General features: G+C 35.2%; 1 long non-coding RNA gene across 1 annotated transcript in view; it reads right to left on the reverse strand.

Moving 5' to 3' along the window:
• Positions 1 to 23,612, reverse strand: part of LOC148524186 (uncharacterized) — a 126,561-nt gene that overhangs the window by 40,846 nt on the left and 62,103 nt on the right. Inside the window, exon 2 of the long non-coding RNA XR_015878388.1 lies at positions 22,409 to 22,525. This is a non-coding gene — a long non-coding RNA (uncharacterized LOC148524186). The remainder of the gene's footprint in view (positions 1 to 22,408; positions 22,526 to 23,612) is intronic.

Consider the following 23,612-nt stretch of genomic DNA (forward strand, 5'->3'; position numbering starts at 1 on the left):
GGAGGCCAGGCTAATGTACTAACTTTTTTGGATGATCTTAACAAAATAAGCTAGTAGATCAAGTTTACATTAAACTTCAGCGACAAGATGATAAAATACTTGAATGTTTCAATATGTGACCAAGTTATACCCCAAGCTAATTGATAAGAATGCCAAGTTGGCAGCAGACAGTTTCATCCAAGTACGCAAATGGGTTGCCATACTCAAAAATGATCCAGGTCACTAGTATAACATTTGATAAGAAATTTTTGCCACAATACCTTATGGTGATGGGCAAGAACATTTTATAACATGGATATGATGAAAGAGAAGTTAAAGATGCAATGGATAAATGCTTGGATTTGGTCTGCTCTGAGTTTTTAAGCAAAATGCCAAAAACTGATCCAGAACATACGATCTTCTCTAACACATTTTCAATAAGGTCACATATAGTCAAAAATGCATTTGATTCACACTGCCATACCTTACATGCAGACCCTATTCTGGGTAAATGGTGCAAAGATCTGCCACTCTTTGGTTTTAAATATAGACGCAAAATCAAGAATTAATATTATTTTTGTCAAATAACATAAAAATGATGGTTATTTCTAAAACCAGGAGACTTTTGCTGCAAGGGCTGTACAATTTGTCAATTTATACTTACTGGGGACAAATTTGAAAATCCTTTGTCTAAAATAATTTTAAACATCAATTTTTTTATTATATTTATTAATATATATATTAATATATATATTAATATGTTATATATGTTATATGTCCCTGGCTTTACACAGCTCATCCATCAAAAAAGCCTTGAACCCCAATACAATGAGCATTTTGTCGCAATGAAGTACAATAAACTTTATTTTTAGGTCATTCTCATTGACCCCATTCCACTCATTTGGAGAGATGGTAACCATGATAAAGAGATACCCCAACTTGAAACCACATGTATACATAATTTACGTACAGTATCACTGGCTGGGTTAAATGGAAACATTTTTTTTTTTGCTTTTTATAGAAATTTATCATTTGGATTCTTAATTCCCTATTGTGTCTACCTTTGCTCCATTGTTATACTGCTGTTAGTATAGTTTGATATGTTTTATTAATTTTTTATATTTATTTTTCTATAATATTGATTGTGTAAATATATATATTTTTCTTTTGTTATTATGTTAAACACATGGGTGGACGAATTAGCATTTATTTGCACATCCTTCATGAAGGATCTAATGATGAATGTTATAAGTTGCTTTTTGTAGTGAACTACTGTAGTTAATATGCTAAATGCCCCATGATGAAGATACAACCAAAAAATACTTAAATTTCACATTTAAAAGATAATCAGTACTACAGGAGGAACTTCTGTTAGAAGGAACCAATACAACATAAACACATAAAAGATTCCTAAGTACACTATATGCAATCAAATTAAGACAGTTTGAGTTAGCAAACTGCTTGAAACTGAAAGTCCATCCTCTAAACGTTTAAATAAGGTGTTCTCCTTTTGAACTGTTTGACATGTTTCTTACTTTGCTTATGTGAACCAGGACTTTTAAATGTTGAATTTTTTTATCAAAAATAAACATTTGGTATATTTCTTAATTGGCCTTTTTGGCCTTCTGTTGGGTGAATTTCTGGTGGAGGGTATACTCACAGGATCCCTTATGGTCTATTGTCAAACAGTTCAAAAGGAGAACACCTTATTTAAACATTTAGAGGACAAACTTTCACATTCAAGCAACCTGCTAACTCAAATTTTCTTAATTTGTGTTTATATATATATAATATATATATATATATATATATATATATATATCTTTATCCATCTGCCGTTGGTCCATTTAATTTGTTCTTACCTTTTATTTTGATTCATATGTTCCACGATTTCTCCAGTGTGACATTATGTTGTTGCATTATGATTATATAGGCTCATAATGAGGTTTATTTATCCTTATTTACATTGTTATTTACATTGACTGCCGGAGATATACTTTGGGCAACCAGCATACTATAGTGTGCCACATGTCAGGAGTTTTATTAGTTAGTCGGTGTTCGTCTATGTTTGTTTACTATGTGAAGTTGGTGATGGGTTAATCACCTTGGTTACATGATGCCGCCCGGTGTGTGAGAGCGTCATACGTGTCGTAAGTGAGACGCGGTCTGATGACATCATCTCCCCCGGAGTCGGCTTCAATTGGTGCTGCACATGGGTGAGTGTTTGTCTTATGTTATATAAATGTATTTTTTGTGACTTTGTTCTTGATCCCTGAGGAAAATCTCGAATAAATGAGATTGAAACATTGGAAAATTACTTAGAGAGTCCTGTGTATTAATTGAATTGGAAGACCTGTGAGTGCCACCATTTTTGTTCATATGTATCTGGTACGGAGGACATCAACCCCCCAGGGAGGGCACCCAGGCAAGGTATATAGCCAGTTTACACGGAGTGCCGGTTTCTTTCTATTGCATATATATATATATATATTGTCCAGCTCTCTCTTGTAGACATCTGTTGGATCACTGTGCAGAGACATATATACCAGGTCGTCCGATAGTTGGCATGTAATTTCAGCCTTGTAATCTGTAAGGCCTTGTATCATTATAGTACAACCTTTGTCGGCCGATCGGATGATGAGATCCTTATAATTACTCAGATCCTTGGGTGCCATTCTTTCTACTTTTGACAAAATTTAGTGTAACACTGGTTCTGCTTCACTGTATCTTCTGACCGCATCATCCATTAGACTTACAAATGTTTTGATGGAGGAATTGTTAGATTGCAGATTGAGCCTAGAGGTGGATTTTTTCTGAAGGAAATTGCAAAATTTGATCTGCGTCAATTGATTATCTGGTATGTTATAAAATAATTATTTAATTGTAGTTTATGTGAGAAGTGATGTCATTCCATTTTCCACTGGATCTCTTTATGTGGGTTCATTGGTACAAAAGACCGTCCTTTAATCAAGACTTATATCTTGTTCTCGCTAAAGTTTCTGGAGGAAAGATTGTAAATCAATTCTTCTTTTTGCCTCCTCGCCCTCTGGAGCCTCTGGTGTTGGCCACCCCTGTGGGAGGGCATTCCTTTGGTTCTGCTAAGGTGCTTGTGGTTTGCCTAAAGAGAGTGTGGATATCTGGACTATCTGGTTCAGGGGCTGTGAATTCATTGTCACTGTTGGAAGTTAAATAGTCACTTTTGCTTGCATCCCTTCTTCTCCAGTTTTGTTTGTATCCAAAAAACGGTTGTTTTCATTGTTCTCCACCGATTAGCCACTGATAGACTCTGTTTTCATCATAAACTGCTTTCACTATATTGTATTTATTTTGTTTGAATTTAGCAAGATCCTTGCGGTAATTTTCACATTGATTTTTAAGTTTTTGATAGAGTTCTTGGGCTGTTGTATGGCCAATGGTTTGCTTGTTTGTGTCCTCAAAGGTGACTTTTTCTTTCGTTAACTTAAGTTCCCTTCCAGCCTCCTCTATCATGAGGAGCATCAGGTCCATTCCACACTTATTGAGAATCCCTATCCAATATCGACAGAATTCTGGATTATATTATCCTATTGTTGGAGTATTTTTAACCCTAAAGCCCCGAGGTATAAGTTTCTCCCGATAGTAGTTGGATAATGAGATCCCATATAACTGGAAGTCTATTTCTCTTTTTGCAACTTTAATAACTGTCTAAATACATCTTCATTTGCACTTGATAAAGCTCCAAGTGAAGGTTGTTCTTTAAATAATATGTTCTCAGCCTCATCATCTGTAAAGCTAAAAAATTAATGCCTCTACACCTCCCTGTTTCACTGCAAGTGGAAGCCATACTATGTTGTTCCATAGCAGTGTTAGTACTGCACTTAACCTTGTTTGCTGCAATGCTGCTGGTATATAGAAAATGTAACATCAATAATGTAGTGTCCCCCAGTACACAGAAAATCCTAATGGTCCAGCACTACTCCTGTATAGACAGAAATGATGCCTTCATGCCCTCTTTAAAAGTGAAAGCTATACCCGGTAGTCAGTGGCACTGGAGGTCTTAATCAGTCAATCAGTAGTATATATATATATATATATATATATATATATATATATAATATTTATGTGTTTTTCATGTGCATTTTTTTGTGACTGGTCTGCACAGAGATGTTACCTCAACCCATTGAACACATTTGTTGAAAATTTAAATGCTGACTGCAAGCCTGTCCTAATCATCCATTGCCAATGATCAATTAATAATATTCTTGTAAGTTAATGGAGGCAGCTCCTCACTGACATTTTCCAATATCTAGTAGAAAGTCTTTCCAGAAGAATTGAAGCTGTTTTAGAAGCAAAGAGGGTCTAAACCCATGGTTTTGGAATGATGTTCATTAAACACATATGGATGTGAGGTTCAGGCGTCAACATACTTTGACCATCCTATTTGCAAATGAAATAAGTTTTTTGTATTTTGGACTACCTGCCCTTTACCACAACAGGCAGCTTCACTCGTAGACCATGATTATCCTAGCTATAGTGACCAACTTGGTAAATGGTGACTGATACATCACATAAAGTACCAAGATTTAGGGTCTGTATAAAACACTAAGTGACATAATATCACTCATTCAGTGTTATTATTTTGTAATTTGTAGAATGCATTGTTTGCATTATAACATATAAATGTTATATTTGAGGCTATTGGAGCACGTTGTTTTCTTTTGTATATAGCAATGATACAAGAAGTAAACTGTATACTATAATTTCAAAATTAAAAAAGGCACTTTTAAATATTTGCTGCAAAATTTCTTTTTGTTATAAAATACATATCGAAATTATAAAGCACACATACTACAATATTTATGTAAGGAAATAGGGAAAAGATATACAATTAAAAAGCAAAAAATGTTTAGCTATATCTATATGTACAGTATCTATTTTGATGTGCAATCATAACAAGAGTAATTAACTCTAAGCCAACATTTTAAAGTATCCTCACATTTTTGTCAGGATTTCAATAAAAAAATTGGCAAACACTAATCTTATATGTGCTCTCCATCACCATGCGTTCTCTGCAGCACCCAACGTGCACATGCTGCCATCACACAATCATGACACAATATTAACAATTTGCTGCTATTATAATCAGAAAATAGGCAGTATACTAGCACAAGGAAAATTAAAAAAATACAAGATACTGTACCAACAAAACTGATAATTAGGGAAAGAAAAACAGCACCTTAGTTATATGAAACTTTGTAAACCACAGGTTTCATTTAGTCCTTAAGGGCCACTGAATCCAGCCTGAAGAGCCACCTTGATTCATGTTGTAATAATAATTATTTAAATTTATCATCCCACATGTAAAAGATTGGATATGACCAATGATTTGATATCTGACCTCTACATGTGTATAAGAGAAGTTAAGGAAATCACAGGTCACCGTATGACCATGGAGACCAGAGAGTACAATAGAGGTTTAAAGGGAAAGGAGGTTTGCTTGCTCTTTTGGGACCCAACCTGACGACTCATTACAGATCTACAAGGGATGCTGACGGTGAACCTTTTCCTGATATCGTATACAGGACTTCGGTGTTTGAGATGCACGAAAAAGACCTGTTTCCTGCTATTTTTCTTCTATGATCTGGTAATTGTTGTCCTCCAGCTGTTTGGGGATCCTAAATAGTCTCATTTGTAGACCATTTTTGCACTCATCATCATTTTAATATTGTGTTTTTTATGTGAATTTTTTCTTTTGTGATTAAATGGTATTGCACTATATATCTTTCTCTTTTTTACATGAAATTTTGGCCTGTTGAAAAAGGACAAACGTTTAAAACTGTTGGATACTGCAGGACACAGCTCTTATTAATTACCATAAGTTTTTCATAGCGCTGGAACTGGGGTGTTTGTCTTTTCTTTACATGGTGACCAGAGAGGTTGCTAGCATGGATAGGAGATCTATGCATTCCAAATCTCTCTTTAAACTGACAACTCAGTTTTCCCAACATAGTATTTTCCACAAGGGCATATAAATACATTAATTACAAACTTGCTAGTGCAAGTGAGATGATGGGAGAGTTTATGGGCAGAATGTGGATGTTTAACCACTACACCAGTCAGCAAATAGCTGCAAATGACACCAACCAAAAACTGGAACGAACATATTTTGGTTGTACCCATAAAATGAGTAATATGGGATTTGTCTCAATTTGTTATATTTTAACCTCTCCGAAAACACAGCATTAATCGGTTACCAGTTGCATGGGTATGCATACATTAGCCAGTGCAATAGCATAAGCAGCTTGAGTACTTACTGCATGCAACAAGGTTAACAATTTCTAAGTAGGGTCAGGGCTGCTGTAATTCTGGCGTGAGGGGCTGATGGTACTCAATGTTACCAATGTTTATGGAGGTGTGCAAGGTATTACAGATGTGAGAAAACGGTAGTGGGAGACAGTGGGCGACTCTATGCTGGCAGTGCAAAGGCATTGTGACAGTATCCGTTAGCATATTTTCACAGAAGTCCTGCATGCGATTATGGAGCTGCGATCACAATAGTGATCCATAAATGAATCAGGCCCTAAATCTTTTAAACAGGACACTTAGCTATGGTTGGCCTAATCAGTAGATTAAATATTTAATACTACTTCATAGGCAATGGGGGGTTTATTTTTGTATATTTGTCTTAGGGTCTACAGCCTATGCCCCTGTGTGCGCTCCTAAAAGGATGGATGGTCTAGTGCTTGGGCTTCTTTTGTGAAAAGTTTCACTATCACTGGTTGAACTACCAGACTCAATTAATGTGTAGGTGAATGTTGTTTTTTTATGGTGACATCTGGGGTAAAAGTTTTTAGAAGTGAGCTTAAAAGTGATGTTGCCCATAACAACCAATCAGATTCTAGCTATTATATTTCAGAAGGTGCTAGTTACATGTTAAGTAGAAATTGATTTGTTTCTATGGGCAACATCACTTTTTAAACTCACTTCTAAAAACTCTCAATTTAGTAAATTTACCCCCTAGTGTTTTTAGGTCTAGTGCTTTGTCCACCAATAAAGCCAGGTATATACCTTGTAAGTCAAGGTATATACAAGTCAGTTTGTTTACTTTGTCCTCAAAAATGGTGCTTTTATGAGCTATCTCAAACTCTGCAATTTTTTTTGTGACAAGAATTCCCAGTGAACATTTATTTAATATTGCAACAAATTTCTTACAGAATTGCATATTGTGGCAGCCTTTGCTTGGTATATTTTTTATTCAAAATCCACAATTTTTTTTTTTTTAGAGAGTATAATATTCTGAAAGACTTAATGGAATTCCATGGAGATGGAAGTCTATATTTTGTTGTTTTACCCTGATCCAATAATGCTATAAATCCTCTTTAGATACAGTATAGAATCTGTATCAAAAGTGTTTTAATTGAAAAGGATATTGTCTGCTTCAGAGTCAGAATAACTGAATACTAACTGAATATATCCCTTATATAAAGGGTGATTCTGCTAGTTGCATCTACTGTATTATCAGAAGAACTTCTTGACATAATATAGGCAGGAAACAATGTACTATGATGGGAAAAGTGATGGAAAAAGTGAGCATCAGTTTAAAGAGAGCATGGCATTACATAGATCTTCTGTCTGTGAAGCCATCCCCTCTGGCCACAGTAACCAACCAGTGGCACATAAGTTCAAATATTATAATCATTTATAGATTTACAGTATATTGACATGTATATATTCACAGTGGTTTGCTTGATTATAGTTGCTGGATCCATGATGTCAGTACTACTGGACAATGGATGCCCAGCCCATGATGTCATGATTGAGGAACAGTGGATTGTGCATGTCAGATGCCACAGAGAATGCATGGTGTTAGGGAGTACATGTAAATTGTGTGTTTGCCATTTTTGTATTAAAATCCTGACACAAATGTGATAATTCATTGAAACATTTGTTCAAACTTACTTGTTTGTATTACGATTCCCTGATTGCTACTGCCTACTTTGTATTAAATATTATTTTAATTTAGTTTTTGTGTGTTTTGCTCTATGGTCAGAGGCTTGTGTTGCTTATTTTTGATCTATATGGACATTTTCTGCATGTGACACATGGATAAAATTGTAAACAATGAGCTATCACAAAATGATGATGATTATTCAAATTAATGGATTTTAAGAGGATTCTTCATTAGAGTACATTAGATCTATACCATAATATTTAATGTACTGTTCATATAATGAGCAGATTTTGAAACAATTGTCTGACCGAGGGACTTCAAGACTCTTGGACAGCGATCCAGTATAAATATTTAAGAGCAAACTTGATAAGTCTTTGGATTAAGCATCATCTAGTAACTAGATAACTAAACATGAGTATGGCTATTTAAACACATATTTTCTAAAATGTCCTATTTTATATACAGTAGCTTGCCAAAAGGCCATAAAGCACTGGCAATCACCCAGGCAAACCCATCATATAAACCCAGGGTTCATTGTTTCAACCTGTAACATTCTGTCAGACACATTCAAAGTTATATCAAAGATACAGGTGACATTATACAAAGTGTATGTAATCTTGATGTTACTCTTGATACACATCACGTAGTGACCTCATTAGATCCTGTTATCCCTCATAAGGCTGGTATGGATTTTGATAGAATTGCTCTTATAAAACATTATACAAGGAATCTACTGATTGACTTCCTTATAGATGTGCTTGAAATTACTCTAATGTGTAATTATTTTGTTTGGAGGTTGGTACAATTTCCAGACCTCTGGGACAGCTATGGGGAGCATTATTATCCTTACATATGCCAACATCTACATGGACACCTATGAACAAGAGTTTGCTATTCCAAAGTTTTGTTGATAGTATTGCCAACTAAAGTTGTTTTACTGATGACATTTTTATTCTTTGGTCTGGATCTTTGAATTTGCTTGGTAAGTTGCCTTTGAGTCACCTATCAGATTTATGATGAAATATGATCATAATCAAATTAAATTTTTAGACTGTATAGAAACATAATGGATAGGAACACTTTATTGAAATATGACAGCTATCACTCCAAACCCTTTAAATAGAGTCTTCTGGTCTCATAGTTTGTGAAAGTTACAGTATAAGAAATAATTTATGTGAGATAAATCAAGAAACACAGATCACAGTGATGTGATAGAGATTCCTAAGGCAATACAGTTTAGCAATTATTGATGAATTTTAAAAATGCTTAACACCTCCAAATGACTAACTACCATACTAAAACACATATGTCAGAGAATAATTTTGTTTTCTTGACCACATAAGACAGCAGCAGTTTTACCACTAGGAAAACCATCAAGGAGTCCTGGAGTATAGATTCTACAGATCTGATATTGAAAATATTTCTCTCCAAACACTAATTGTTTATAGAAGAAGTTTGAACATATGTGACATGTTGATGTGCACTGAGTGAAACATGATAAAACATGCAGTGCAGTAGTGAAACATAAGAGCTGGTTGGCACCTACTAAATTAAGGTGCTTTTATTTACTTAACTGCACTACATGCAGCATGATGTCAGTAGGTAGTATTTTCACCATCCACAATGACAAAAAAAATACTGACTCTTTGGTAGACACATTATCTTGTCCATGTTCACTGGTATACATTTGAAAGACAATCATACCATTTAGAGATCAGAAGGCTAACCATTATTCATATGACTTTAAACACTTAACTGATGAATTCTCTCTCCAAAAACCGCTCCAAAATTGTCAGGTTTTTTCTATGATTGAATTAGGTCAGGAATAGCTTTTTAAAACTTATCCAACACGATTTTCTAAAAAAAAAAAAAATTTAAGCGCTGTATACCATAAAAATGGCAATTTTTATCCTATATAGTACAGTTGGCCATCGATAGAAACATCAATTGTGACCACAGCTACCGATGTTTCCTTAACATCGGTTGGGGCTGCCATCTATATAATTGTATATATATATATATATATATATATACACATACATACACCCATGCATATATATATATATATATATATATATATATAGATATATACACACACAGATATATTATATATATATATATATATATATATATAATATAACAAGTGATCTTGGCAGGTGCTTACACTATATAATAGTGAAACTGGAACAAGCAATCCAGCTCACCCACAAAGTGCAACAAGTGCAGCGTGTGGAAGCACAAATGTCCAGAAATGAAGACTGCAGCTCCCTCTTGTATAGAATCTCGGATCCCTTGGAGTAAATTTCTAGTGGAAAAAACAAAACAAGGAGGGGTGCTCCATAGTGCTTAAAAGTATTTATTAAATTGCTAGCAGAGATAGAATAAAAGCGCAGTAAGAGATATACTCATACCAAGTGCAAAGACACTGTGGACTGATTACCACATGGCAGTATTGCGAGATAACCAGGCAAGCACCAACCATCAGCCAGAGGAATTCCAAGGACACACATCCCACGCTCCAAGCCGCTGAAAGAAGCAAGAATGTGCCGGTGCCACGGAGACCAAGGAGGCAGGAGGACATGCCGGGCAGTCTGTAAGTTGCATCACTAAGGCCACGCCCTAACGCGTTTCGTCAAATGACTTTGTCAGAGGGCTGGCCTTAGTGACACTAGGTATCTGTTTTAACTTGGCATGCAGCCAATCAAGCCGATAGTTGGGCGGTATTACTAATGTAAACAATACATGCCCCCAACAGCGCATACATTTACATGGTACACTCGTGTATATAAATCTCAGCCCATTAATAAACTCCATGATGCAGCACTATTGGATCACTTGGTCCAGTAGATTAGCACATCTAAGGAATAATGGTACAATAATAACAATGGCACAATAATAACCCATTTACAATGACTATAAATTTTACATATTCATATCAATTCAATATCATCCAATTCAATATACAGCAGGCTTGATAGAACATTCCAATCAGATAGTATGAAAATATACAACAGGATTACAATAATGTATACACATAGATACATAAGTACAAATGATATCATAAAAAATACATAAAATACATAATATAGGACATCTAATAGACCAAACATGAAGGAACAACAGAATGTATACAGCATATCTACGTAAATGAAAAGAATGAAAGTTTTACATATAAATATCATCCTATTCCATATACAGCAGGCTTGATGGTATATTCCAATCAAATGATATTTAGATTACATGAAAATACTCAACAGAATTACAATAGTGTATATAAATACATAAATAATAAATACATAAAATGCATAATATAGGACATCTAGTAAACCAAAAATGAAGGAACAACAGAATGTATACAGCATATCTATTTAGATGAAAGGAGTGATCTCATAGCCCTCATTGAGACCAACCGGTGCCAGAGAATTTAATGTTAAGATCCAAAAAGTTTCTCTTTTTAGTAATGTCTTCTCTCTATCACCCCCTCTCCTATTCGGGGGAACTAATTTGATACCCTTGATTTTCATACCGTGAGGATTACAGGCATGACACATTTTAAAATGTTTAGAAACACTATGATTAGTCACACCATTTTTAATATTACGCGTGGGTTGTGTGTCCTTGGAATTCCTCTGGCTGACGGTTGGTGCTTGCCTGGTTATCTCACAATACTGCCATGTGGTAATCAGTCCACAGTGCCTTTGCACTTGGTGCGAGTATATCTCTTACTGCATTTTTATTCTATCTCTGCTAGCAATTTAATAAATACTTTTAAGCACTATGGAGCGCCCCTCCTTGTTTTGTTTTTTCCACTAGAAATTTACTCTGAGGGATCCGGGATTCTATACAAGAGGGAGCTGCAGTCTTCATTTCTGGACATTTGTGCTTCCACATGCTTCACTTGTTGCACTTTGTGGGTGAGCTGGATTGCTTGTTCCAGTTTCACTATTATATAGTGTGAGCCTGCCAAAATCACTTGTTTTATTTGTGTGTTATTTGGATCCCAATTTGGTGTTGTGCTGCTGATACACTTTGTTTATATATATATATATATATATATATATATTATTTATATGATTTTAAGTTTGTTAAGTCCATGATGTTTAGAAATCCTGATTTCAAAATTAAAAGATCTCAGGAATGTTCTGGGATATTTAATTAGGACAATTGTCCTAATACTAATGTATCCCAAGTAAGGACAGATAATGAGAAATTGTTGTCATTTCAGAGACTTCTAATTAAAGAGACCAAGACCTGGTGGGATATTAAGGGTTTGGATAATTATATCAAATGTGGCTGCATTCCCAGGGGCCTTAGATTAAATAAAATTCCCACTTTAGGTCATGATAACGCTAAATTCATGAAGGAATGGAACAGAATATTAGATGAATGTTCAATGGAACTTATGCAATTATTGATTTATGAAAAAAAGAAAATTCTAAAGGATGTAGAGAAATAACTTATACAGTTGGAACTAGATATTGTGTCTGGACATAATTTAGAAAATCTAGATAATCTGAAAAAAGATATTGATATCAAAGTGTCCAAAATTATTGAAATAAAATAGAAAAATTTTTACAGGGATAAAATGGATTATATGAATGACCAAGTTAGAACATGGCATCTGCAGCATGGAGCATCATCTTCTAATAATAATAATTTTAAGAAAAATAATGCTATAAATAAAGAGGTATTTACTTTTGATAAACATATAGTAGATAAACAGCCTAATAGATGGAGATCTCCTCTTGTCAAAAAAACAGCATTTACTACTAAAAATGAATATGAATGGCATACTCAAAATAAACACCCAATACGACGGTTTAAATATCCAGAACCACGAGGTTTTGTCCATAATAACAGATTTGAGAGATTACGCTCAGATAATGGGGATGATTTTCCATCTGGTGTTTGTTTAGATCAAAGAAAGTCTGGCCTCGGTCAGAAGTCTGCCCCTTCCATCTACAGAACCCCGGTCAGTATAAAGAGATGACGGGGAGAAAAAGAAAGAGAGGAAAGAGGGCTACCAAGAAAACCCCCAAAAATAAGACATCTATGATAAAGACAGAGGCTAACGGAATTTTTTACATCTCTAAAGTTGATCTAAAATCCATAGAAATACAGGTTCTTAAGAAATGCCTTTCATTTGCTCCATCACGAGGACCGAATAAATTTGACCTCTATATTGATCTTAATCTTTTTGTTAGGAAACTTACCTTGAAGTGTCATTTTCTTAAAAAAGGTGATGCACCCTTTAGGAATTGGGAAAGTGAAAAAATTAATTCTCTTTCTGGGCTTAAACCAAAATCCACTTTCTTTCCAATAGAATCAAAGGGCCAATATGTGGAAATGTTTTCACAACTGGTAAAAACGGAAATTGAAAAAATGTCCTACTAATAATAATAAAAAATATAATAATTTAACAAAAAAAGAATTTGATGCCCTAAAAGGTTTAGCGGCTAATATGAATATAGTTATTAAAAATGCCGATAAAGGGGGTGGCATAGTAGTCATGGATCGGGACTACTATGAAAAAGAGGCATATAATTTGTTGTCTGATGAAAAATCTTATATTAAACTTGAGAAAGACCCCACAGGACTTTTTGTAGAAGAATTATATAAACTTCTTTAAAAAGGACTTGATAATAAGATATTAACAACGGAGGAATTTAAATATCTGTATAATACTACCCCCAACATTGCCACATTTTATCATCTGCTGAAATTACACAAACATCTCACCCAACCACCAGGCTGCCCTATAGTAGCTGGGATTGGGTCACTGACTTCTGGAGTATCAGAGTATGTGGAAGTCTTTATTAAGAAATATGTACCCAATATACCAACATATGTCAGAGACTCTACCCATATGCTTCAAATAATCAATAATGTAAAATGGGAACAAGAGTTTAAATGGGGTACCATCAACGTCCAATCTTTATATACGGCCATCCCCCATGCTCAAGGGATTAGTGCTATTCGGAAAACTCTTTCTAAGGACGTGAATATTTCAGATGATCTGATTAATTTTATATGTGACTGTTTGAATTTTGTACTCAAATTTAATTATTTTGAGTTTTTAGGGGAGTAGTTAAAACTTTAGGGGAGTTGTTCCTCCAAGTGGGGCAATGGGGATGATTTGTGCGCCAAGTCTGACAAACATATATATGGGGGAATGGGAAAATTGTACCCTGGTGGACGATATGATGGAACACATTGTAGTATTCAAACACTACATTGACAATATTATAATAATCTGGAAGGGGATTTAGGATGAGTTTAATGTATTTGTCGATAATCTAAACATTAACTCGTTTAATCTTAAATATACTCCCCATTTTAATCCAAGAAAAATTGAATTTCTCAATTTAGTGTTGGATGTTGAGAATTTTCCAAAAATAAAAACTGTTGAGTCTTATACTCACTTTCAAAAGGTAGATAGCAACAGCTATTTGGAATATTCTAGCTGTCATTTACCTAGATGGAAAGATAATATTCCTTTTTCTCAGTTCTCTCGGTTAAGAAGGAATTGTTCAGATCTAGACAAATTTGAAGAACAAGCTCAAGTATTTAAAATGAGATTTGAAGAAAGAGGGTACCCAGAGAAAGTGATTAGCTCATCTATTAAGAGAGCAAGGGCTATCACTAGAGATCAACTTTTAGAGAATAAACCATCAAATAAAGAAAGGGAAGAATAAGAATAGGGATTGTTGCTTTGTTACTCAATATCAGAATTCTGACAAAATTCTTAAGAAAATTTTGAATAACAATTGGCACATCCTGAAATTGGACCCTATTCTAGCTGATCATCTCCCAAGACATCCTAATATAATCTTTAAGAAGGCGAAAAATATAAAATCTATTATATCTAAGTTAGAACCACTAAAAATATCTAGTAATCAGACTTCTAAAAGTTTTTTGGAAATTTTAGGCTGCTTTCCCTGCAGCAAATGTAAAGTTTGTACTTTATAGAAAAATGCCCTCAAATTGTGGATAAAGTTGAGGGTTATCCAAACAGATTTGTTAAGAGTTTTATAAATTGTAATTTGACCTTTGTGATTTATCTTATCACCTGCCCTTGCGGGAAGAGGTATATTGGTAAAACCAAGCATATGCTCAAAATACGTATACTTGAGCATATGCGTAATATTAAGAATGGTGTGACTAATCATAGTGTTTCTAAACATTTTAAAATGTGTCATGCCTGTAATCCTCATGGTATGAAAATCAAGGGTATCGAATTAGTTCCCCCGAATAGGAGAGGGGGTGATAGAGAGAAGACATTACTAAAAAGAGAAACTTTTTGGATCTTAACATTAAATACTCTGGCACCGGTTGGTCTCAATGAGGGCTATGAGATCACTCCTTTCATCTAAATAGATATGCTGTATACATTCTGTTGTTCCTTCATTTTTGGTTTACTAGATGTCCTATATTATGCATTTTATGTATGTATTTATTTATGTATTTATAATATATACACTATTGTAATTCTGTTGAGTATTTGCATGTAATCTAAATACTATTTGAATGGAATATGCCATCAAGCCAGCTGTATATGGAATAGGATGATATCTATATGTAAAACTTTCATTCTTTTCATTTAAGTTGATATGCTGTATACATTCTGTTGTTCCTTCATGTTTGGTCTATTAGATGTCCTAAATTATGTATTTTATGTATTTTTTATGATATCATTTGTACTTATGTATCTATGTGTATACATTATTGTAATCCTGTTGTATATTTTCATGTAATCCAGTGATCGGCCCACGGGGAGGGGCAAAGTGTGCAGAGGGACCAGGAGGTCCCTCTGGAGGTTCCTCTGTGATTGGCGGCTGCTTGAAAATGATTTTCCAGCAGCCACCCATAGAGCTTTTCTGACTGGTCGTATCAGATACGACCATGTCAGGGAAAGCCCTGTCTGGTATGGTCGTATCTGATACAACCATGCCAGGCAAGTGGTTAAACACAGGGTTTTCACGTAAACCTGTTGCCCATCATTTATTGAATTTAAGACACCAACTCTTCAAATTATGGTGAATGCTTTTAGACTAGGTGGTACAACACAAAAGAGGGGGATACTGGGTCTAGCTTCTCCTGCAAAGGGAAGTGACATGGAATTGCAATTTTGGCAGAATCTTTCTGAGAGGTCTAAATGAACTGACACACCAGGTTATCTTTCAATAAGAGGTGAACTCAAAGAATATCTGTTCCTGAATGGCTAATTTGTGAATTTTTCATTTTATTCTTTTTTTTAGACTTTTTATATTTTGATGTTTATTATTTATTTTTTCCTGGTCCTACTCTATATGGTCTGTATCCAGTTAAGTATTAATTATTAGTAATTCATAATAATTATTAAAGTTGTCTATTTTACATATGTAATAATACTACATGGGATTCATGTGAGTAATACAGTCAGCTTTGTGGTCATAAATTTGTCCTTTCACACAGCACTAATATCAATTTTCAACCTATGACTTTGTTTTGTGCAATATTAATTGTATTGTTCATATTCGTATTGATGTTTAATATCTGTAATCTTTATGTGTATGTATAAACATTTTCTACAGTGTGTTTCCTACACACTGAGTGAGCGATCAAGTGACCTTTGTTTGCATTCTACTGCTGGAATGCATACTTCAGTGGCTACACCAATATTGTAAGGAGACTTTTGTAAATATTGGTTTGTGGGAGGTCACATTACGTGCACTTTCAGTGGTGTGCATTCCATATGTGTTTCAACTAGTAGTGTGCACCAATTCATGATGTCAGATTCAGTGTGTTTGATTCCTGGATATCTGTAAGGTATGGAAATTATAATCACTAATATTTAACTATCATTTTAATATATGTTAATGTGATATTATGAACCTATAAGTTAGGTCTCAGAGATAAAGTGATCCACTAAAGGTTTCGGGATAGGTGTGTTTATTGGTGGGTGAGCTATGGGTATTTAAGGCCTGTCATTGGTGTACATAAGTATGCCTTTATAATGGTCCCATAAGAGGAATTCAAATAGTGTAAACTGTCAGGGGTTGACTCACAATAACAAAAAACACTGATTCTGCATAAACAGCAGTAACAATGTGTTTCCCAGTGTGTTAAGCCCTCATGGTGCCTTTTTCTTGCAGACTTTTTCTTGCAAGAAAATAACGTGAAATAACGTGTGGCGTTAACCCCGCTAATTGAATTAGCAGCTGCAGGTAATTGAATTCACCCTCATAGAGGACTGGAAGTCTGGACCTTAATATATCCTCATGCTGACCTAATTAAGAGAAATACTGTATGTTGAAAATATTGTGAGTGCATCCTGATTTTCATTAGAAAATTTTCTTCTTAGCAAATTCTCCTCTACATCTATATTGTGCCACACCCCTGTAAGATGTTTATATACATTTTCGAAACAGAAGGGTTGGGACCCGCTATTAAAAAAAAATCTAAGTTGGCCAATCCCAAAAAGTGGTTGGCACTACATACTCAATATGAAAAATATTACAGTAGAGTATATTATATTATTATGTGTAGGAAAAACTTAACAAGATTCAAAGCAATAATGGTTTCTTCCTAATTTTTGGTTGGTGGTGCTCCCCTGAGTAAGAACAATAATCACTTAGGAGAAGGAAGAGAAAAGAAGACTCTTTGTTGGAGGCACTCTTAAAGTATCATGAATAAATTAAAACAAATTTTATTTTATAAGATTTTAGAATATAAGGGGAAAGAGGTTATTTTTCAACCTCCAATAATATTTACATACAGCCAATAATTACAAGCAAACATAGAAATCAATATAGTTCACTGGCAATTTTTGTTAATACAGGCAAAAGGCAATTATTGTAAGTGGTTAGATTCAACACATTATATTTATCTATTATTGATCATTCAAAAAACATCCCTTGTTATTGAAAAAAATATAACAAAGAAACCTTCTTTCTAATCTTGAAAAAATAACAGATAAATATATCTACATTGATTCTAGTATACTTGATTGAGTATTTTGTCAGATGGTTTATCCTGCATATATATTGTTATAGGAAAAATCATTGTATCCATTTTGTATCAATAGGTTACAACATGTTGCAGTGCAGTTGCTAGCAGAAAGACAATTAGTATCAATATGTTGCAATGCAGCAGCTCAAGAGCTGGCAGAGAGACAATTGTTGTTCATGTAACAAAAAACAGAAAAACAAATCCCTATAGTTTTTTTCACTCAGTGGATAGAACACAGTCTTGCTGAAAAAAACATATTGCATGAAATTAATCAGCAGTAGAGAGATATTTTAGTCTCAAAAACTGGTAATGCAGAGTGCATTGTAGTAACTACATTTAAAAGGTATGTACTAATTGCTCACGGTGGAGCTTCACCCTGCTTAGTGAGCAGGATGGTCAATATGTTTTACCCTTAGTAAATGTGTTGTAGAGCATACACATCAAGCACAATTGACACAAATTTGGGTTAATAGAGATTTGACTCACTGCAATGGATACACTATTTAAACTTTTAGTAGGTTGATAGAATCCAGGCAGGTGAATCCCCTTTCACTTCTGCTGTCTGATCAGCATACATGTAGTAGATGGTTATAGATGAGAGAGTGAAGAGGCCCTGCCTGGGGTGAAAGATAGTTGGAAATGCACTACTGCTGTCGTGACAGTAATTACCGTCTGTGCTGATGTCAGATGACAGTGCAGCACTAGATGGGGGAGGTCCCGATGAGAGAGCAAGAACAACGGGGTGTCTAGGAGTATGTGCATTGGTCTGTTTGTTTGTAATTATTGGCTGTATTTAAAGATTATTGGAGGTTGAAAAATAACCTATTCCCCTTATATTCTAAAATCTTATAAAATAAAAGTTGTTTTAATTTATCCATACTAATTTAAGAGTGCCTCCAACAAAGAGTCTTCTTTTCTCCTCCTTCTTCTAAATATATATATATATTTTGATAAGGTTATTTATATGAAGTTTGGTGCTTTTTCTCAACTTTTGGTGTTTTCATCATGAGTCCTATTCTGCACTTTTACTCTATCCAGCTTTGTATTTTTATCGCTATTTATATTTACTTCTGTTTTTCTCTTTTATGTGTGGGTTAGTCTTTCATATAACTTTGTTGCTTTATGCAGCATATTTACCTTTGGTTGCTTCTGATGTAATTTCTAGTTTGGACCACTTCTGGTAATGGGGGACGCTGGTGGGATACAGACATTTCTTCATTACATAAGGTGAGTGATGCTTTTTAGTTTTTAAGTCTTTTGTACCTTGCGAAAAGAGGAACTCTGAAGCATTGGTTTTATAATATACTGCACTTATTTATATAATCTCTTTGTATGAATAAAATTGCATCTACAATGTGGACAAATATGTGTAATGTGTAAACTGAGCCATGTGCAGTGCCATTAGAGTGTAGCAGTGACACTGTTTCAATGTGTAGTTGAGATGCAATATGGATGTTACTCAACTCAGATAATCTTATTATCTTTGGGAGATTTTTAATCCTTGAATCAGAAAGGAAATGGGGAATTCAACTAGCAGACCTCAAACTAGCACTCATGCCTGCTAGCAGTTTGAAAATAATTTTAGGGCCCAATTTATCAACAAGTTTTATCATTCAAAATGAGTGATAAAACTCATTGCGTATAATAAATGGTTCTCCATCTAGTCAGCTCCCAACTGTAATTTTTCAAACAAATGACAGACAGGAGCTGATTGGCTGGAGCACCATTATCATATGCAACAAGTTTTATCACTCTTTGTCAATGATAAAACTCTTTAATAAATGAGGCCCTCAGTCTCTTACAAAATGTTTTAGGTCTCAGTGCTTTTACATTTTTATATTTATTTACTTTTTAAAAAAGGGCATATACACACTGTTTGCTAAAGTAAATGCCTTTTTGTCCCCAGAAGCATTTACCATATAGTTTTAATAATACATATTTACCATCTAGTTTTAATAATAAATATTTTATTACATTATTATTATTATTATTATTATTATTATTATTATTACTATTACAATGCAGACAATTTTTGTAGCATATTACAGATAATATTTCAGTCATTCATGTCAGTCTCTGCCCCAATGAACCTTAAAATGTATATTCTCTATCATATGAACACACATACAAATTTTGTTTGATTAAGCCAATTAGGCTACTTGTATGTTTTTTTTCAAATGTTGGAGAAGACCAAAGCACCAGAAGAATTCCCAAGGAAATTTATTGAGAATATACCAACTCTACACAGATTAGGCCATATTCAATTGCCTGCTGGAGTTTTCGCCATCATCACTTGTTTTGCCTCTGGAAAAGTATCCACGATTTACCCTATTCAATTTCAAATGAAGCGAAAATGGATCCCGGCGAAACTCAAATCGGTGAAAAGTTCTGGCAGATTTGGGGAAATCACCTTGACACCCCCCAAAATAAGCACTTACATGGGGATCACTATTGATACCCCCAAATAGCCCTGGTGAAGGTATTTGGGGTGTTTAAATGGTCTCAATTGTTGCTATTTTGCATCTTTGCACAAATGGTGCAGAATAGCATTTTGAAGGGTTTTTTTGGCATAAATAAGTATTCCCAGCAAATTTGGGGTACATGAAAATGTATGTAAGCATGGTTAAAAATCGCTAAAGTGCATTTTAAAAATCTTAAAAACTGCACCTTCAGCAAGCACGGCAATCCAAAAAATAGGTTGGGCATACTTGGGGGAACACCTGGAGTTGATTTCGCTAGTTTTTAAGTTTGTCCTCCAACTTTGTTTTTTTTTTACCCCCAAATTGAAAGTAAGTTTTTGGGGTATTTTATTAACTTTTTTTGACACAGTTTACCTTTGGGGGACTGTACCAAGGTTTCAGCAGTGTTCCCGCAATGTTGCACCAAAAAAAAACAATTCTGCACTCTTTTCCACCTCCATTCACAGGCGTATCTTTACCTTTGGTTACAGGGCACAGACTTTTTTCACTGGCGGAAAGTCTTTGCAATTGAATACGGGGAAAAGTTCTCAACTGGCAAAATGACATCACCAGCGAGAACTTTACGCTGATTTTGGCTTTTCACCGGCAATTGAATATGGCCCGTTGTGTCTTGGTGAGGAATTAATATTTTATATAATTTAAAGTTGAGAATCATTGTATTGTTTCTGAAAAAAAAAAGTTAGAATTAAACAAGTCCAAGATCTAGATAAGAGCCAGCACCCCCTCCATAGCATTTGGTATCTTTTATGCTGTCCACTGGAAATTTAGCAACTCCACTTTGCACAATCACTGTTGCATTTTATTCCTCATGCTACCTTTCATCATGATGAATGGGGACATATTTCTCTACCTCCTGGGAACTGGGACAACTGTGATAACTTACAGTTCAGTCACCTCAAATCATATAACATTGTACAGTTTTGAGGTAAGACATTGTTCTAGCTCAGTGGTCAGGGAACAGGGGTAAATGATCCCATTTGGTGTAACACTGAAATTCCTGGAGGTAATGGATGGACAGCCGAGCATGCATATGAATCATTGCATGCCCGGCTGTCTGTCCATTTCCCCCAGGAATAGAGATCACTGGCACCGGGTGAAGCAGTGCACCAGCTACACCGGGCATCAGTGACCTCCAGCCCGGCACCGCAGGGAGGCTCTAAGCCAGACGCCCACTGAGATGTTATTACCAGAGGACACCCGGATCCTTCCCTGCAGCGCTGCGTTAGCCAGACGCTGGAGTTCTCTTCTGAACTCCAGCTTCTGGCTCTCTCCATGCGCACTATGGGAGAGACATCATGACATCTCTCCCATAGTTCAGAGGAGCAGCCTGTTGGACAGGATGGTGGTGCATGCAGGAGCAGGGATTAAGGTAAGTTTTTTTGTAGAAATGGCATTACAGGAGCATAACTATGGGGGCACTGCTACAGGGGCATAACTATGGGGTTACTGCTACAGGGGCATAACTATGAGGGCACTGCTACAGGGGCATAACTATGAGGGCACTGCTACAAGGGCATAACTATGAGGACACTACTACAGGGGCATAACTATGGCACTGCTACATGGGCATAACTATGGGGGCACTGCTACATGGGCATAACTATGAGGGCACTACTACATGGGCATAACTATGGGGGCACTGTTACAGGGGCATAGCTATGGGGGCACTGTTACAGGGGCATAGCTATGGGGGCACTACTACTGGAGAATTATATGGGGACACTACTATAGGATTTCCTTCCTTTCAATTAAAGGAGGTAATGTCGGCGTATCTAAATATATTTTTGGGGTAAAAGGTAAAATAGTTCCCTGACCCCTGTTCTAGTACATCAATATCTAAAATTTTACTGTGGTGGATTTCTGCTAAATAAAAAAATTAACTACAGTTTCTAATAGCAAATATTCATTTCATAGTATATAATGCCGATGTGTAAACAAACAATTATCATAAAATACATATTATGCAAAGCTCCTTACAAAGAGAAAATAAATATATTGAATTACATTAAGTCTATAAATTTATATTTACCATCCTGTTGCAATATACCAAAAACAAAGAGTGTCTTCTTCCTCTTATCACAAGACCCACAAGAGTCCATCTCTGCTCACAGATTTATCATGCCATCAGTCTCAAGAAAGTAAATAGCTGGAAAAGAAGAAAATGGATCATTAATATTCAAGTGCCCTGGAAGACTGAAAGCCCTCTTTTTCTAAAGAAAACCAGCAAAGCAGATAAACTTCATTCAAGCCACCTGTACACATTAAGCTTTCATCTCTCAGTATTTGACTATTATTATAGCAATGTAAGATAAGGTTTCATTTGGGTATTGCATGAAAAACAGCTAACATACCTGCCAATTTCTATTAGCTAGTTAAGTCTCAGCAGGGAATGAAAATGATATTCTTTAGTACAGCTGAAAGTAATTTTGTAATTGTTTTAAAGACAAACACAATAATTATTAGCTTCTATAATGCGTAAATCAGTTTTTACAGTGGAAAGTAATATTTTGCAGTAACGGAAAGTTCCTGCAATTAAATTCCTGCAAATAAGAAGCTAATTAATCAATAAATACACTTTGGCCATGCTAATTTTGTTATCAACTCACTGCCATTTACCTAAATAATTGACAGTATATGCTGTGACAGTGCTTCTAAAAAGTAGCTGTCACTGTGAAGCCTAACATGTACACTACATGCTGTCAAGTTCCATCCGACTAGGGTGACTGTGCATGTGCGACCTTAGGACTTGATTCAGAAATGTACTGTACCTAAACCTGATGGCTTAAGAACATTTCTAACGATGGAGTGCAGGTGCATCCGCAGGACCCATTCTGTGCATGTGCGGAATGAGTCCTGCGTGATCACATGCAGAGCGCCCAAATTTTCTGGGAGTACAGAGACCAGGGTCTGCGTTGGAGGCACAGATTTCCTGCTCTCACAAGTAATCAGGAGATGGCCAGTCTTATGGCGCATACACATGGTCAGATTTGCTAGGATATCGTTGAACAATAATGATGAACACTGAACGATTGAACAATTTTAACATCGATTTGAATGATTTATCAAAGATGAACGATGAACGATTTCTGACATTAATTAAAATTAATTAAATCATCCAAATCTTACTGCAAACACAGTCAATGTCAGATATCGTTATATGACATGCGGGAATGCATATCGTTGGTCGATGCATGCCCAACATGTCAGAGATATGAATGATTGAATGATTTTTA

The sequence above is a fragment of the Taudactylus pleione genome, unplaced genomic scaffold, assembly GCF_031769625.1.
Source record: "Taudactylus pleione unplaced genomic scaffold, aTauple2 ptg000121l, whole genome shotgun sequence".
NCBI lineage: Eukaryota > Metazoa > Chordata > Amphibia > Anura > Myobatrachidae > Taudactylus > Taudactylus pleione.